This window comes from Chenopodium album, chromosome 2 (assembly GCF_948465745.1).
Source record: "Chenopodium album chromosome 2, dcCheAlbu1.1, whole genome shotgun sequence".
Taxonomy (NCBI): domain Eukaryota; kingdom Viridiplantae; phylum Streptophyta; class Magnoliopsida; order Caryophyllales; family Amaranthaceae; genus Chenopodium; species Chenopodium album.
The window spans coordinates 66,748,901-66,767,390 of record NC_137835.1 but is presented as its reverse complement, the minus strand read 5'-3'; the positions used below and the strand labels follow the sequence as shown (position 1 = coordinate 66,767,390).

The following is an 18,490-nucleotide window of genomic DNA, read 5'->3' as shown; positions in this document are numbered from 1 at the left end:
ATAAAAACTAAGACCCTCTTCGGGATCTTTGAATATCATCCCCAAACGAGGTTTTAACTCTTCGGGAACACTTGGAATCCATTCCTTAGTGGTACTACCAGGGCTAAACGATCCAACAACCTCAGGAGTACGATAAATAACACCAACTGCATTAGAACATAAAGAGAAAGAGAAACATACATAGAAAACTTTAGAACATAATGAAAAAAGTTTAGAACATTAAGAATAAACTTTAGAACATAGTAAATTAATTTATAACATACATAATAAAATTTAGAATAAAGTGAAAAAATTTAGAAAATAAAGAATTACTTTAGAACATAACTAGAATTTTTTTTGAATATTAAACAAATTTTGAACATAATCAACAAATTTACAAAATTACTTTAAAACATGTAAGTAAAGTTTAAAGTTTAGAACATGTAAGTAAAGTTTAGAACATGTAACTAAATTAAAATAGAATAAAGTGGAAAAGTTTAGAACATAATGAATTAATCTAGAAAATTAAAACAACTTTTAAACATAATCCACAAATTCACAAAATTACTTTAAAATATACAACTAAGTAAAGTTTAGAACATGTAAGTAAATTGAAATTAAAGTATTAAAACAATGAAAATTACCTGAATGAGTAACAACGGAAGAAGGAGAATTATCTTGAACATCATCTAAATCCATGAATATGCCAAAACCTAATTATCATAAATACAAATTGTAGTAAAAAACCAATCTAAAATTACTTATAGAAGAAAAAGGTAATTAAAGTTTATGTATTATTTTTCCCTTATGTTCTAAAGTTTTCCCTTATGTTCTAAAGTATTTCTTTTATATTCTAAGATTTTCTATTATGTTCTAAAGTATTTCTATTATGCTATAAAGTTTGCTATTATGTTCAAAAGTTTTCTATTATGTTCTATTATATTTTTCCCCTTATGTTCTAAAGTTTTCCCTTATGTTCTAAAGTATTTATATTATGTTCTAAAGTTTTCCCATATGTTCTAAAGTTTTCTACTATGTTCTAAAGTTTTCCCTTATTATGTTTTAAAGTTTTCTATTATGTTATAATGTTTCTATTATGTTCTAAAGTTTTCCCTTATGTTCTAAAGTATTTTATTATGTTCTAAAGTTTTCTATTATGTTCTATTATATTTTCCCCTTATGTTCTAAAGTTTTCCCTTATGTTCTAAAGTATTTATATTATGTTCTAAAGTTTTCCCATATGTTCTAAAGTTTTCTACTATGTTCTAAAGTTTTCCCTTATTATGTTCTAAAGTTTTCCCTTATGTTCTAAAGTATTTATATTATGTTCTAAAATTTTCCCATATGTTCTAAAGTTTTCTACTATGTTCTAAAGTTTTCCCTTATTATGTTTTAAAGTTTTCTATTATGTTATAATGTTTCTATTATGTTATAATGTTTCTATTATGTTCTAAAGTTTTCCCATATGTTCTAAAGTATTTTATTATGTTCTAAAGTTTTCTATTATGTTTTATTATATTTTTTACTTATGTTCTAAAGTTTTCCCTTATGTTCTAAAGTATTTCTATTATGTTCTAACATTTTCTATCTATATGTTCTAAAGTATTTCTATTATGTTCTAAAGTTTTCTATTATAGTAAAAAAAAAACAATTTGAAATTAAAATCCAATAATAGAAAAACTCAAGCAAGAAAAAAAATTTGGAAAAAAAAATTGAAAATGAAAACTAGAAACTTAAAAAAAAAGGCTAAAAAATTAGGGAAAAAACAGAGGAAAAATCGAGAAAAAAAAACGAAATAAAAATAAAAAATTGAAATCGAAAAAAACAAACTGGAAAAAAAAACAAAAAATAAAAATAAAAAACTTGAAAATAAAAATCGAAAAAAAAAATGGAAAATGGACAATAAAAAAAAAACTGGAAAATATAAATAACAAAATGCAAAATCGAAAAAAAAAATTGAAAAATAAAAACAGAGGAAAAAACGAGGAAAAAAAAAACGAATTAAAAATAAAAAATTGAAATCGAAAAAAAAAAAACTGGAAAAAAAAACGAAAAATAAAAATAAAAAACTTGAAAATAAAAATCAAAAAAACAAATGGAAAATGGACAAAAAAAAAAACTGGAAAATATAAAAAACAAAATGGAAAATCGAAAAAAAAATTTGAAAATAAGAAATTGAAAAAAATGGAAAATCGACAAAAAAAAAAAAAATGGAAAATAGAAAAAAAAATCGTAAAAAAAAAATGAAAATAAGAAATAAAAAAAATGGAAAATCGACAAAAAAAAAACTGGAAAAAAAAACTGAAAAATAGAATAAAAAAATGGAAAATCGAAAAAAAAATCGTAAAAAAAATTGAAAATAAGAAATCGAAAAAAAATGGAAAATCGACAAAAAAAAAACTGGAAAATAAAAAAAAAAAAAAAACTGGAAAATCGTAAAAAAGAATCGAAAAAACAACTTGAAAATAAAAAATCGAAAAAAAAACTAGAAATTAAAAAATTATATTATTAAAAATCGAAAAAAATAAAAAACTAAAAAAAATAAACTTTAAATCGCCAAAAAAAAATTCAACAAAATCGAACCAAATATAAAAACAATTGAACTTAAAATGGCAAAAAAAAAAACGCAAAAAAAATAAAAATAAATAAACTTACCAAGTTCTTGAGGTAGAGGAGAGAGAACAGAGAAAATGCTGAGGAGAGAGAAAATGCTAAGGAGAGAGATTTAGGGTTTTCTTTTATTTAAAGATTGAAAAAGAGTTATTAAAATTACAAAAATGCCATTACTAAAGGGGGATTTTAGATGGTTAGATCAAAATCATTTAACGGTTGAGATGGATTCTTATATAAGATTGGATTCTTATATAGAAGAGGGTTCTTATATGAGCCTTCCCCTATATATATATATATATATATATATATATATATATATATATATATATATATATATATATATATATATATATATATATATATATAAGTAAGAAATAATATCTCATTTTAACTTAATATATGTCCATGTATCTTGTACACATATATTGTTGAAATGTGAAAAAATAATGAGAAAATAAAATCTAAAAAAATGTAAGGGACAAGGTTAGAACTTGAAACCTCCAAATTAAAACCCATACTTAAAAACAACTCAACCACTATATATTTAACATAAACTTTTTACAATATTTATTACATAACTAAAATCAAGGGGAGGTCATGGCCCACGCCAGCACTGACGCACCTAGGATATATATATATATATATATATATATATATATATATAGAGTGTTGATCAAAGAGACTTGTTCTTATGCATAGGCGGTCTCTTTGATCAGCCAATAAGCCCATAGCATATTCACTGACTCATTGTACCCCTTCACTAATTTCCTTTGCTTTGAATTTTATAGTAAAAAAAGACCATTTGTGTCTAACAACTTGTCTCTTAGGTTGTCTTTTTTTTTTTTCTTTTTTTTTTTTCACTTTTTTGCCAAACTTTTGCTTATGAACTTTCTACTTCTACTTTATGTGAGCATAATTAATTATGCATTCAACTTTTTTTTTGAAATCTTTCATTTAATTTATGAAAAATCAAGTAATAAAATTTATGATTTTAAAATTATAAACAAATATACTCATACTTTAATCACCATACGTATGTAGATGATACTAATCATGTAAAAAAAAATTTAATCACCATACGTATGTTAATGATACCAATCATGTACAATTTTTTTTTTGTTTAGTTCATTTTATGAAATTCTTCCCATTTTATTGCTCTTTTATTTTAATGCACATATTTGGTAATTAAGTAATTTATTTATAATTTAGTTTTAAATGAGTAAAGTAGCTTTTAAACTTGTGAATGATGGATACGAAATACATAGAAATGTAATTTATTGAGCATATAGAATACTTTTAATTTGATCATTGTATTATATTGATAAGTAAAATATAAATTATTCCATACATACTAGGTTAGAATCCGTGCAATGTAAGGTTTATATAAAATTTATTTTTATAAGTTGTACATTTTTTTTTAAAATGGAAAGATATAAATAAGAATAATGCACCTTGTATAAAATATATATACTTTTAAAATTTTAGATTTTCATCCAAATTATGATATAATACCTGCTCAACGTCGCCTAATACAGATTTCAATGTAGGAGTCTATAGTGTGCTACTTAAAATTAATTTTTTTTTTTTTAAGGAATATTCAGCTTTCAAAATTATTAAATATGATAGATCCACACCAAAAAAATATAAATAATTTATATTAATGAGAGTGACATGTGGACAGTGACGACGTCAGCAACGTTTTGTTTTAGTAATAGTTAATAGATTTGCAAAATGAAAATTTAACTACCAAAATAAATGTTTAAAATGTAAAGGCTAATTAACGATAATACCGTACTCATTTTTCTCTCTTATTATTCAATGGCTCAATGTTACCCCTAGTTAAAAATCCTTGATCTGCCACTGCACCCAAGCCCCTCTAGATTTTGCCACTAAAGTAATCGTCATGTAATTTCTTAATGCAGTTTTTACTTAAAAAAGTCAACTAATTTTATTAAAGAATTATCAATACAATTTTGTTGATGTCTGATTACAAATTATATTAAAGAATTGTAGCCGGCCATGGGTCATGTGAACAAAATAAGATGAAATAAAATACACTTTTCTAACAATCATATTGTATGGTTATTTGACCTTAGCTTAGTGCCAGCAAAGGAGATGACAATATCACGTACAATAAGAAATTACGAACAAAGATTTGTTAGGATTTTAAGATGGGCTCAAGAAGCAAGATCTATTGACTTCAATTTATTTTAAGTTAGAAATCGACCCGAATAATTCTTATATAAGAAAGATTAATGACTAATAAACATGACATAACCTCATAGAAGTCGTATTATTACTAAAAGAGGCACAAAAAGGAGATCAAGAGATAGCACCACACGATCAAATTCCATACGATACAATAGTACGTTCCTTTAATTTTTTTCTACCAACGAATTGAACCTAATCTATGGATACCCCTTCCTTCCCCATTGATATGAATTGCATCAGCGAAGAAGAAATTAGGTCTATTATAGATCATCCAAGATGCAGTTTAGTTGTGGATGACATTCCACCTCCGGTGGCACTACCTTTTTTTAAAGTGGATAGGGGCGATTTCCCTTGTGGTTTCCTTTTTGGTGCCTCCACTTCTGCTCTTCAGGTTTTTCTTCCTCTCTTTCTTTAAGCTCAAGTTTTCTCACTATTCTTTCGAATTCCGTCTAAAATTAGTTGTTACATAGTATAATCGTGTTGAAACTCATTGTAACCCACTTATGAGTGTCCCACGTTGGAGAAAGAGGAGAGGTGATTCCACTTTATAAGGTACAGGAGTAACTCGTACTATTATCAATTTATTTTAGTGTGAAAGCTCTTAAGTTTAGTTTGTAGAGCAAACTCTCCTCCTCTTTGTTTGGGTTGCCCAGAACCAAATTTAACAAATCGAGTTATTTAGTTATAACTATGGATTTACGGTTTGCCAATTGTATTTTTTTTTCTTTTTTTTTTTTTTATAAATTGGAGAGCTAGCATATTCATTCACTTCTTAATTTGTAGTAACGGAACTATTTGCTTCTAATTGCATTCGGGGTTGTCGTGTGCTAGATCAGATTTAGCATTTTCATCGTGCTCTTTTATCTTAAAGCACTAATAATTACATCTTATAAATTATCGCTTTATTTCTAAAATATTTTATGAGCTATTGATTGATATGCATGATTTATGTACGTGCATGACATGTATTAGACTGAAGGACGAGGAGATGAAGGAGGAAGAGGAAAAGGCACTTGGGATTCCATGATCGAAGCCGAAAAAGGAAGGAAAGCAGTTGACTCTTACCATCTTTACAAGGTATATACAAATTATTATTCCTAAATCTAAATCTTTTTTTTTTTTATTTTTTTTTATTTTTTGACAACTCCTAAATCTAAATCATACTCTATAATTTGTGGTTTAGATAATAAGAGGAATTATTAATTAATTAATCTAAAATAATTATACAGCTATATTAGCTCCATTTGCACATCTAATAATTTTCTAAACTAGTGTCGCAATCTCATTATATTATTGTCAACTCACCAACGTAACCCTCAAATATTTTATATGACGACACCCGATAGCTAGATAAAAAAAAAAATAAAGAGGGAAACACGTTTATATTGTCAAGATCTTTTGTATGTCTCTTGTGTCTAATATAAATAATGTCATGTTCTCTTAACTTCAAAACAATAATATTTTGTAATAATTTTAGTTCAGTATAACTAAGTTCAGTTTAATAAAAATAATTTCGCCACAGTAAATATAGTTTTAATTGATCAATAAAAATTTGTGACTTTAAAAAATAAATATAATAGAGAATTAGTAAAAATAATTTCTCTTTGTCAACATTTTTTGTTGCACATACTTACTGTTTTCAAACTTTCATTTTACAAAAAAACTTGCACATACTTACTGTTTTCAAACTTTCATTTTACAAAAAAACTTGCACATACTTACTGTTTTCAAACTTTCATTTTACAAAAAAACTTCATATAAGTGAAGAGGGAACCTTTGAGAACATAGGTCGTATATATTCAAGCTAAGTCAATAATGAACAAATTGAAGAAAATAAATAAATAAAAATTGGGTGATAAATGCAGTGATAGAGAATATCCACTTAGGTTTAGGATATATTTTGTATAAGATTATCTTTGATATCTATACATATCTTATGTTACCTAATATGATTAGGTTTCTTATTGTAACCATATAAATATTGATCAATGGAAATCACTCTAATCAAAGAGTTTATATTATCTGACATGCAGGAAGATGTGAAGCTGTTGAGAAAAATGGGCATGAATACCTACAGATTCTCCATTTCATGGTCAAGGATATTGCCATGTGAGTTCCTTGAAACCTTGATACTAATTATTCATATGTACAACATCTTGGTTTTTTTAATTAAACCAATCTCATTCGTGAGTTACCTTTAGCATATTTTTTTTTAGTGTGTCACTTTCTTTTAAAAAAATTTCTCTCTTTTTTAAAATTTTTATTTATTTATTTATTTATTTATTTTTTTATCTTTCTCTTCACATGATTTTCCCTTTTATTTTATTGTTAATTGTTATTCTATAAACATTGTTGTATGCAGATGGTACCATCGACATAGAGGTTAACGAAGAGGGCATAGACTTCTACAACAATTTGATTAATGATTTGATTGCAAATGGTAACCTTCTATTACTGATTTTCACAATAGTAAATGATAGAAATTATGTATATTCTCCATCAATAACTGTTGGATTAAAGAGAGTAAAATTCATATATTTAGAATTTGATCAGTTTACTCTACAAGTGGGTTGTGGCCAATAATGATTGCCCACAAGTGGGTTGTGGCCAATAATGATTGCCTACAAGTGGGTTGTGTAGTAGACTAGTTCATGTCTAAAGTCATTTTCTAAGTATCTCTTGAATTTTCTTGTAACCCCCCATTAAAATGAATGATTATGGTGATTTAATCAACTTCATTATTCTGATTTAAACACCCCATTGGTATCTAGATTCATCCTGTGAAGCTCCTTGCATTGTTTATACATTGCTTAGAACATTTACTCAAAGTGCATAAACATACTACAAAAATACTTTTTTACAAAGTTCCGATGATAGAGTATACTCCCTCCGTCCCATAATATAGTTCTTGTTTTCCTATTTTGGAGAACAAAAATGTTGTTCCTATTTCTATTTTTGGATTTAGTATGTAAAAACTATTGTACCCTCACTTTTTTTTTAACTTTATTCATTAAACTTCCTAATTTACCCTTGAATTTTGCACATGTCTTGTATTTTTTTTCACTTTCTCTCTAACTTTTGTCTATGATTGTACTTTTCACATTTATTGATGTACTTTATCTACTTTTTTCTCCTATTTCTTAAATACCGTGATTAATACAAACAAATTAAAAACTATATTATGAGACGGAAGGAGTACAACATATTCCTAACTTCAACTAGCTATGAGCTTAAGTTTTTGGTTAAGTTGATCTGTTAACATGGTATCAGAGCGTGACACAAAGGTCACAGGTTCAAATCTCATCCACCCCCACCTTTAAGTGGAGTATTAAGCGATGGGTATGAGGTGGGCCCATGCTGTATCCACACTTCAAGCCCAACGAACTTTCTTGTGAGGGGGTGTGATAGAGTTATACAAACATATTCTTGGACTTCATCCATCAGTTTAAGCTTATTGGTTGAGTTGGTCTACTAACAGTCAAACACATTTCTTCTTCACTTTTGGGCATAAGTTTATGTGGCTCTATTTCTCACCCAAAAATAACTTTGATTGAGAGTGTGTAACCTTAAAGACGTACTAGCGATATAATGTGCACTCTAGTTACATCAGAATTCGTTTACAAAGTCAATGATGAAATGTCACACCATCTTCCTTTAATCAAATAAACAAATACATTATCAATTATATATTTACAGCCTTTAAAACACTTATTTTACAACAATAATAATATATTGTACCTGCGTCATGTAAGCTTATTTAAAATGCATTGCAATGCATATTTCAAAATACTAGCTTGTTTCTATCAAAAAAATATACATATATACTACCTTCTTTATAAATTTGGTTCAATATATCAAAAATAGATGTAAGTTTCTATAAACAAATATAAAAGTCAATATATTACTCTAGCTATGTACTTTTTATGTGTATACCTTCATCACTAATTCATCCAATATTACATGTGTATACCTTCATCACTAATTCATCCAATATTACCAGGTATTACTCCTATTATTACTCTACTGCATTTCGATCTACCACAAAGTATACAGGATGGTTTTGGAGGCTTCTTGAGTCCAAACATCAGGTTCAAGTGCTTATGAATTTAATTGCTCCATCATCTTGAATATTACTAATCGTATTTTATCTGGTTGAATCAAGTATTTTTAAATTGTGAAAAAGGACTTTTAAGTGGTCGATTTTTTGTAAAAGGGCCTTGCAAGTGAAAAGTTGTGAAAAAAGATCTTTTAAATTATATTTTGTTTTCAAGGGGTACTTGGGTGAGTTTCCTGGGTGATTAACGCCGGGGCTCCGGTGATGACTTTCACGTGTTAGTCATGAGTGAGTTTAACAAAAACCAAAAAAGAATTTCCCCCCAAATTTTCCTCCCATTCGAATTACCTCTTTCATTCCCCCCCCCCTTTTTCTACCCAAAATTTTGAGATTTTTTTTTTAAAAAACTCACGTGAGTAACACGTGAAAGTCAACACTGGAGCACTAACTTTGACCATCCATAAAACTCACCCAAGTACCCCTTAAAAAATAATACGAAATACAACTTAAAAGGTTTTTTTTCTCAACTTTTCACTTAAAATGTCCTTTTACAAAAAGTCGACCACTTAAAATGTCCTTTTTTTTTTTTTTTTACAAATTTCTCTTTTAAATTTAAATGTGTAAAGGATTTGATCAAATCATATTTATTGATATTGTTTATAGTTAGCAATCCCTTGATTTACTCTTTAGATTGATAGTCAAAGATATCCCTTATTCTTAGCTAATGTTCCTAGACAAGTACTCCAATGTATCTAGTCGTATTACATTGCTTACTCATGTACTATATATACTCATGGAATCACATCAATATAATTAAGCTTTCCAACATTCTCTTTCCCATAACTCTATCATGGTATCATGAGCTTTTGATCCATCTTTTCTTGCTTCCGCTACTACCATGGTTACACTTTCAAAACCTTTGTTGACGCCGACAAATGATGGTGACCATATCAAACTTTCTTCTCGGAAAGCTTCAAACCAAAATCACATTTTTCACTCAACTCTTTTTGGCACCCTGTATTTCATATACCAAGAGATGCCATTGATATATTTTTTTTTCTCCAAACCCCTTACATGGAGAAACAAACCTTTTTCGATATCCCGTAGTTTACCTACCATGTGTTACCATATACGAAATTCTCTCCAAAACCATTATGGAGAAACATAACATTTTGTTCTAAACCACCATCACCACCATTAATATTTTGTATCTCGCCTTCAATGGTGGTGAAGGATCGGAACCTCTATATTTTTTCCCTCCCATTTGTTGCAGCATACGCTAGCAAATTTTTATTTATTTTTAAATATTTACAATCAATGGTTCATGTGTTTAAAAACCGTGAAAAACACCCATTAAACAACTTCTTATTCTCTCTCTATATACTATCTTTTTTACTTCTTCATGAAACTCCTCCAAAAAAAAAAAAAAAAAAAAAAAAAAAAAAACTCTCCTAACTCTCAATTTGGTACGTACACCTCTCAATTGAAGAAACACCAACATCTTGAAGTTGCAATCAACAATCAAGAAGAACATTCATTTTACAAGATTGTACTTTCCCTTTGGCCGTCCATCTTGCAGGGGCGTATAAAGGATTTGATCAAATCATATTTATTGATATTGTTTATAGTTAGCAATCCCTTGATTTACTCTTTAGATTGATAGTCAAAGATATCCCTTATTCTTAGCTAATGTTCCTAGACAAGTACTCCAATGTATCTAGTCGTATTATATTGCTTACTCATGTACTATATATACTCATGGAATCACATCAATATAATTAAGCTTTCCAACATTCTCTTTCCCATAACTCTATCAAAATGTTCTTGCATACACATTAAGTAACGTTATTTTGCATACAGAGAACTCTTCAAGGAATACGCAAGGCTGTGTTTTGAGAGGTTTGGTGATCGAGTAAAGTTTTGGGAGACGATTAATGAGCCTTTAGTCTATGTTTAACTTGGAAAAATGATGGGATTTCCTCCTCAACTTCAGATTGATGCTAAAGCTCCCTACATTGCATACCATAATATTATCTTAGCTCATTCTGAGGCTGCAAAACTATACAAGAACGAATTTCAAGTATGTAGTACAACCTGTTTTCGACGTTTGGAATCCTACTTGATGCTACAAAATAAGTTGGTTTTCAAATTAAAAGCAATCTAGTTAGTTTCTCATGTGATTTTTTGAAGAATTTGCAAGGGGGGAAAATTGGAATTTCATTGCCAATTCAATGGGCTATGCCATTTAATCAACATGAACCTAAGGATGTAGTCGCAACAGAAGCAAGTTTGGAGATCTCCATTGGTTGGTATGTTTTGCAAATTTTCTAATGTTATACTTCCTTCCATTTCCTAAGTGTTACTCATTTTCCATTTTCTAAGTCTTGCTCACTTTTATTTTATTCTTATTATGTCAATTTTTTTTATTCAATTTTATCATGTTATACCTCGCTTGGTGGGGCTAATTATATTTAACAAACTTATACTTGTTCCATTTTTCTTTTATTGCACCACTAGTTTATATCGGTTTTTACTTAATCAAATTATGAATCAATGAATTATAATGTTAATACAACAATAATTTTGTTTTTAAAAAAAAAACAACAATATTTTTAATTGAAACAAATACTTGAATTTCTTAAAAAAAAAGAAAACGAAACAAAAAAACTTGAATTAATATTATATTGTTATCAAAAGTTATTGATTATTAAACATTAAAAAAAACATAAAAATTTAATGATTATAGTGTTTTATATGAGAATGCAATTTATAATTATAACCCGTGCAATGTAATTATATACCCATATGTCCCTAATTTGTTGGCATGTTTTGACCGGCATAATATTTTATAGCATACTATAACTGGCACAATGTTTTACAAATTTAATTGACTAATTTTTATGAAAATTAATAATCATGATTTTTTAAATTTTGTTTTATATTTCTGTTTATAGTTATTGAATTGTAATGTTATTACTCGTATTATATAAAAAAAAATCAATAAATATATAATAATAGCTAAAGTATCAAATCCTGGTTAGAGCAAAAAAACTTTCAAAGAAAAAATACGTTGTAGAATGATACGAAGTACGACCGTATGGGAGTAGTACATTTTATTATTCTAATATATTACCTTATTATGTGTTTGTTTATTATAGAAAAATACCTATTATAAAAAATACGAAAGATATGCATATTGAATATATTTCGTATATAATTGCCAAATTGAAAGTTAAATATCATAGGATATATAAAATAATATTCATGAAGATTTTGTACAAAAAAAAAAAAAAATGGAAAGAAAAAAGTGGCAGGAAAATTTTTAATCGAAACATGACAAGTGTCATGTCAAATTCGCTTTTAGTATTATGTAATAAAATAATATTCATGAAGATTTTGTACAAAAAAAATGGAAAGAAAAAAGTGGCAGGAAAATTTTTAATCGAAACATGACAAGTGTCATGTCAGATTCGCTTTTAGTATTATGTAATTGATGATAAGAACTTTTACACTGCCCTTAATCATTTTTACCATCTTTTATGATTTATCGAGGGAGTAATTCTTTCCTTAAAATAAAAGTACCCACATGGTAAGGGGAAAATAGAAGTTTACCGTACCTTTTCACAATTGCAACCAATTTTTTTAATTAACTATTAATTTGACAAAAGGGTTTGAGCCGCACCTGCCACAAATGTCCACCTCAAAGCCTTATGGCAATGAGGGGAGTAGACCCTTAGGTTTATAAATAGATATGATTTTCTATTTTCTTCAATGTGGGATACACTATATACACCCTAATATTTCTCTTCACTTTTATATTATTTCAATGTGGAACAACACTTTTACTCACATGTGGGTTTTCTCATGGGCTCAACACACTTATATCAGTACATATTATTGTAAAATACAATTATCTCTTATATAATTCAATGACAAATTTGATGAATTAGGTTTATGAATCCACTTGTTTATGGCGATTACCCGGAATGGATAAAAAATAACATCCCTGGACTCCCGAAGTTCACTGATGAGGAAAAAGAGCTTGTGAAAGGAGCCTTTGATTTCATTGGTGTTAACTATTACTCTTCAAGATACATCCAACACACTTTATCTTTCGATGGACTAACCGGTGAAGTCACAGTTTCTTTCAAGCCACGTACCGGTATGTTTGATTTTACTCTTGGTACCATTAAATTCAGTACATTTTCTTGTTAATGGGTTTGGGCCACACATGCCACAAATGTCCACTTTATAAATACAAAGACGTTTTATCTCATCAAAGCCTTAGGATACAATAGACATTCCAACTCTCGCCTGACTCTTATTATTCATATATAATGTGGGACAACACTTTCACTCACATGTGGCTTTGTTTATGGACGATAATGCTAAAGTATTTATCTATGAATGATTACTCTAGAGAATGTTGAGAAAAAGAATCTTGGAAGGCCTGCTGAAGGAAGGAATGACATCTATGATTATCCTGATGGACTTAAGCAATTGCTACTTCATATGAAGAATAAGTATGGTAATCCTATACTATATGTCACTGAGAATGGTGAGTTCCTTGCATTATTTAATTTGAACTACTACTACATTCCATATTATCTCAGTCACCATTCAATAATGTAGCATCTAGTAATTTTGTTAGATACTTAGATCGAGATATGAAAATAAAAAAATATATCGATCACGGCACATTTACATCTATTCCGAGAAAGTATATTTTTTTTTGAAAGCATTCCGAGAAAGTATATATGTTCATCATTACTCATTTAATTAGGTTACAGTGCGTTTCTGGTGTGGCTGACCACACGGTGCGGCAAGGTGCCATATCAGTAACCCCTCTAGTAACCCCACTTAAGTAACCCCTCTAGTAACCTTCCAGACAAAGTAACCCTTGACTGAGTTAATAACTCCTGACCAAGTAACTCCTCTAGTAACCTCCCAGACAAAGTAACCCTTGACTGACTTAGTAACCCCTGACCATGTAACCCCTAACTGACCAAGTAACCCCTAGTAACCCCCGACCTAGTAACCCCTAACTAACCAAGTAACCCCTAACTGACCAAGTAACCCCTAGTAACCCCCGACCTAGTAACCCCTAGTAATCCCTAGTAACCCCTAACCGACCTAGTAACTCCTAACCTAGTAACCCCTAGTAACCCCCTAACCGACCTAGTAACCCCTAACCTAGTAACCCCAAGTAACCCTTAGTAACCCCCGATCGACCTAGTAACCCCGACCTAGTAACCCTTGACCAACCTAGTAACCCCTAACCGACCTAGTAACCCTTAGTAACGACCCCTACCTAGTAACCCCTGATCACACAAATCACTGCCTCACACCACCACCCCACGCCACTAGCCGCCCCAGCCCCAAACACCACACCACCAGCCAGCCCCTAACCCACACCACCAGCCAGCCCCTAACCCACGCCACCTACCTCTAACCCACGCCACGTTGCAACCTGCCTCTAGCACTTAAATTTAAACATCTAATACAAAAGGCAACCAAAAAAGTGAAAATTCTGGAAAAATGAGCATCAAATTCTTCAACAAAACGAGCACAATACATAAGATCAATAAATAAATTACCAAATCAAGATCAATTAACAAAATGAAAGTGAAAGGAACACGACGGCGGAGTGAAAGTGAAAGATCAATTCGAGTAGAAGGATATTAGCATAGTGAAAATTAAAGGAAGAGAGAGAAAGTTAGGAGGAGAGGACGATGACGGAGCTAAGGTGGCTTGCTTGGAGCTTCGAGGAGAGCTGACGAAGATGACGGCGACGGATGAGGAGAGGACGACGACGGAGCTGAGGTGGCTGGCTTGGAGCTTCGAGGAGATCTGGACGAAGACGACGAACACGACGGCGGTGGATGACCTAGCACGACCATTGATGGTTAGAGAGAAAGTTAGGAAGAGAAAATGGAGGAAGGAAGAGGAAGGAAGAGGAGAGAGAGAGGAGAGAGAAAATAAAAAAAAATTAAAAAAATGTGGCTGGCCGTACGGTGCGGCCAGCCGCATATGAAAATTTGTGATTAGGTTATTGTGTATAAAATTTTATCGTATAGTTATACAATTTGAACAAATGATATGACATATATATAGTTAGGTGAAGGTAGTATATTCTACAAATTTTATCATGTCATATCATTAATAATAACATTTTAATGGTAGCTTATATATTTCATATACTATACATATTTGAGCAATTATTATATCTTGATGCTATACATCAAATCTGATAATATTACTCACTTAATCATAACTTGAAAATACAAAGACTTCTTAAATAGGCTAAGGAATTTAACCATAATTCCTATCTTCAAGGACAACTAGGCCCCACTAAATATGCCACTAACAACGTGACTTTGATCAATAACCCACAACTTAACAAACTCCTACTTACATGAAAACATGATAATAAACTATGACCCTATTAACCCACTAACATCATTAAGCTAGAAAATAGCAACTAAGATAATTAATTAATTTTTTGAATCACACACTAACACACCCCTTTGATTCAAAATCACCACATGCAACAATACACTGATGCTTGCACTCAACAACAGAGATAATGCATTTCGCTTTGATCAAAGGACTACTACGACTTAATGGACTGCTACATACGACTTCGAACACGAGCACACAACTTGAACAATCATCGACTTTATCTCGACACCCAAGATACTTGAACCATGACCTTCACGACACAACCGCGACTTGAACTTGATATGCATAACTCACGACACTCAAGCTAGGTACCACGACCGCGACTTTCACGACACAATCTCGACACACCGACTTTAGAAAAGCTTATCATCTTCTTCCTCAACCTTTTGAGCAAAGTTTGTTTTCTCTTTCTCATCCCTTTGCTTATCCCAACATTGGTCTTCTTTGTGACCATACCTCTTGCAATAGTAGCACTGAACACTACTCATAGACGAATGACCGCGACCACCACCTCGACCACCACTTTCTTCACGACCTTGACCTTGACCACGACCATTACTACCTCGACCACGACCACCATCATTATAACGATCATCCGACATTTGCCCTTTAACTTGAAAGACTTTCTCTTCAACTTCCTCATCCGGCTTTTTAATTCTCACTTCATGAGACAATAGGGAACACATCAACTCGTCAAACGTATAAGTAGATAAGTCCTTCGACTCTTCAATTGCAGCAACGACATGATTAAAATTAGGAGTTAAACTCCTCAATACCTTACTGACAACAGTTGGACTACTAATTTCCTCACCATAGGACTTCATCTGATTTACAATTGCTGAAACCTTTGACAAATAACCTTGAATTGGTTCTTTATCTTTCATTTGCAATGACTCAAATTCGGAACGCAGGGACTGTAATTTAACATTAATTACCTTTTTATCACCACGATACTCGTGCTTGATGATTTCCCAAGCTTCTTTGGATGTCTTTGCGAAGGAAATTCGCGGAAAGATATCATCATCCACAACCGATTGGATGAAAAACAATGCTTTTGCATCCTTTTTACGATTTTCACGCAACTTCTGATTTGGTTCCGTTGATGACTCTGACGGTTCTTCATACCCACCTTCGACTATATCCCACAACTCTTGTGATTTGAACAATGTTTGCATTTTGACACTCCAAAGATGATATTTTTCACCTTTGAAAATCGGAATTGATGGCTGAGAATTTTGTGTGACACCATTGATTGACATACTCACTGTGTTTAAAACTCAAATATCACGCTCACAACTCACGACTATTTTCCTCACGACACACGACGAAATAATTTAGGATTGAACCATTGGCTCTGATACCATGTTGAAGTATTAAGAGATAAAAAGAAAGAGATAAAAGAACATAAAAGCAAAATAATCTGATAATATTACTCACTTAATCATAACTTGAAAATACAAAGACTTCTTAAATAGGCTAAGGAATTTAACCATAATTCCTATCTTCAAGGACAACTAGGCCCCAATAAATATGCCACTAACAACGTGACTTTGATCAATAACCCACAACTTAACAAACTCCTACTTACATGAAAACATGATAATAAACTATGACCCTGTTAACCCACTAACATCATTAAGCTAGAAAATAGCAACTAAGATAATTAATTAATTTTTTGAATCACACACTAACACATATTTGAGCAATTATTATATCTTGATGCTATACATCAAATCCATTATAACTAAATCATAAGTTGATTAGAGTAACAATTTTTACTTTGCAGTTCTCATCACCCGCCTTTGTGGCTTTCTAAACACCAAAAAAAAATAGAGTCAAACTTCTTTTAATTTGACCGTGTAAATAATGAGTTAGTAATAATAAATAAATAAAAGGGGCCAATAGTATGTACTGTTACCAAATTAGGGTAAATCTCTATGAATTTCATCAAAGTAAAATATTGTCCTTATTTTAATAGGTTCTACATTGTCTAATTCAATTTGATCATGCATTGACAGGTACTTCATCGCAACCAACAATAACAAGCTCAGTTAAGGATTTAATTGCTCAGGGAAAATATGAAGAATTGCAAGCCGCATTTTATGATTATGACAGAATCAAGTATGCTGCGGGGCATCTTATGGCTGTTCGTGATGCAATTAGGTAAATTATGAATCTACATGGTTCACATTTATTACTACTTCGTTTCTTTTTAGTTGCAATATAGAGATATGATTCCTGTGGCATAAAAAATTCATTTGTGGTAATTAAAACGGGATTTTTTTTTAATCCATTTATTGACACGTGTTGCATGCTAATTGCTTCACCAAGATAAAAAATTAATTAACACGTGTCATTAATTTAAAATTAAGATCCCTATGTTTAACATAACACCATATTTTATTATGTGTCAAATACGAGTTTGGGCTGTACCCATCACGGGAAGTCCACCACTTTACAAGTCCAATGAAGTTCCACCTCAAAACCATATAGGAATGAAAGGAGTAGCCACTTAGCATTATATTGTGGTGGTAACCTCTTGAATTCTTTCAATGTGGGATGCCATTACTACTACACTCCCCCTTTAGATTTTTTATTGTGGGGCAAGTGAATGCTCACATGTGGGTTATTCATGACCTCAACATTATGTTAAAATTAGAGTCTTTATTATGTTCAAATACAGCCACTTGCGCGCATATGAATATTATTGTGAATTTTGTCCACGCAAGTTTTTTTTTTACTAATATTGAATCTTTAATGTTATTTGTTGTACTGAAAATAGGGAGGGAGCAAACGTAAAGGGCTATGTGGTGTGGTCATTGATGGATAACATGGAAGTAGCAAGAGGTTATCGTGTTCGCTTTGCTCTCAACTTTGTTGATTATTTTGATGATTGCAAGAGATATCCCAAGCTATCTGCTATATGGTTTGCTTGGTTTATTCAATCGCATATAAATTGAAACTAGTAGTTCCCTGGTTGAGATAGTCGCCTATTCAAAATCCTACTACTGTGATCTGATTATTTGAAGTGCAAAACTATTGATGAAATTGTTCTTCCCCTCCCCCCCCCCCCCCCAAAAAAAAAAAAAAAATAATTAAAAAAAAGGGTCGGAGTCATAATAATACAAGTATTGTTCACTATTTTTTCTAGCTAAGTGCAACCCGTGTGCA

At 30.6% G+C, this 18,490-nt stretch overlaps 1 pseudogene; it reads left to right on the top strand.

The window, feature by feature from the left end:
- The first annotated feature begins 5,002 nt into the window (after positions 1-5,002).
- On the top strand, positions 5,003-18,279 carry LOC145574632 (beta-glucosidase 13-like; annotated as a pseudogene).
- Positions 18,280-18,490: the final 211 nt, after the last annotated feature.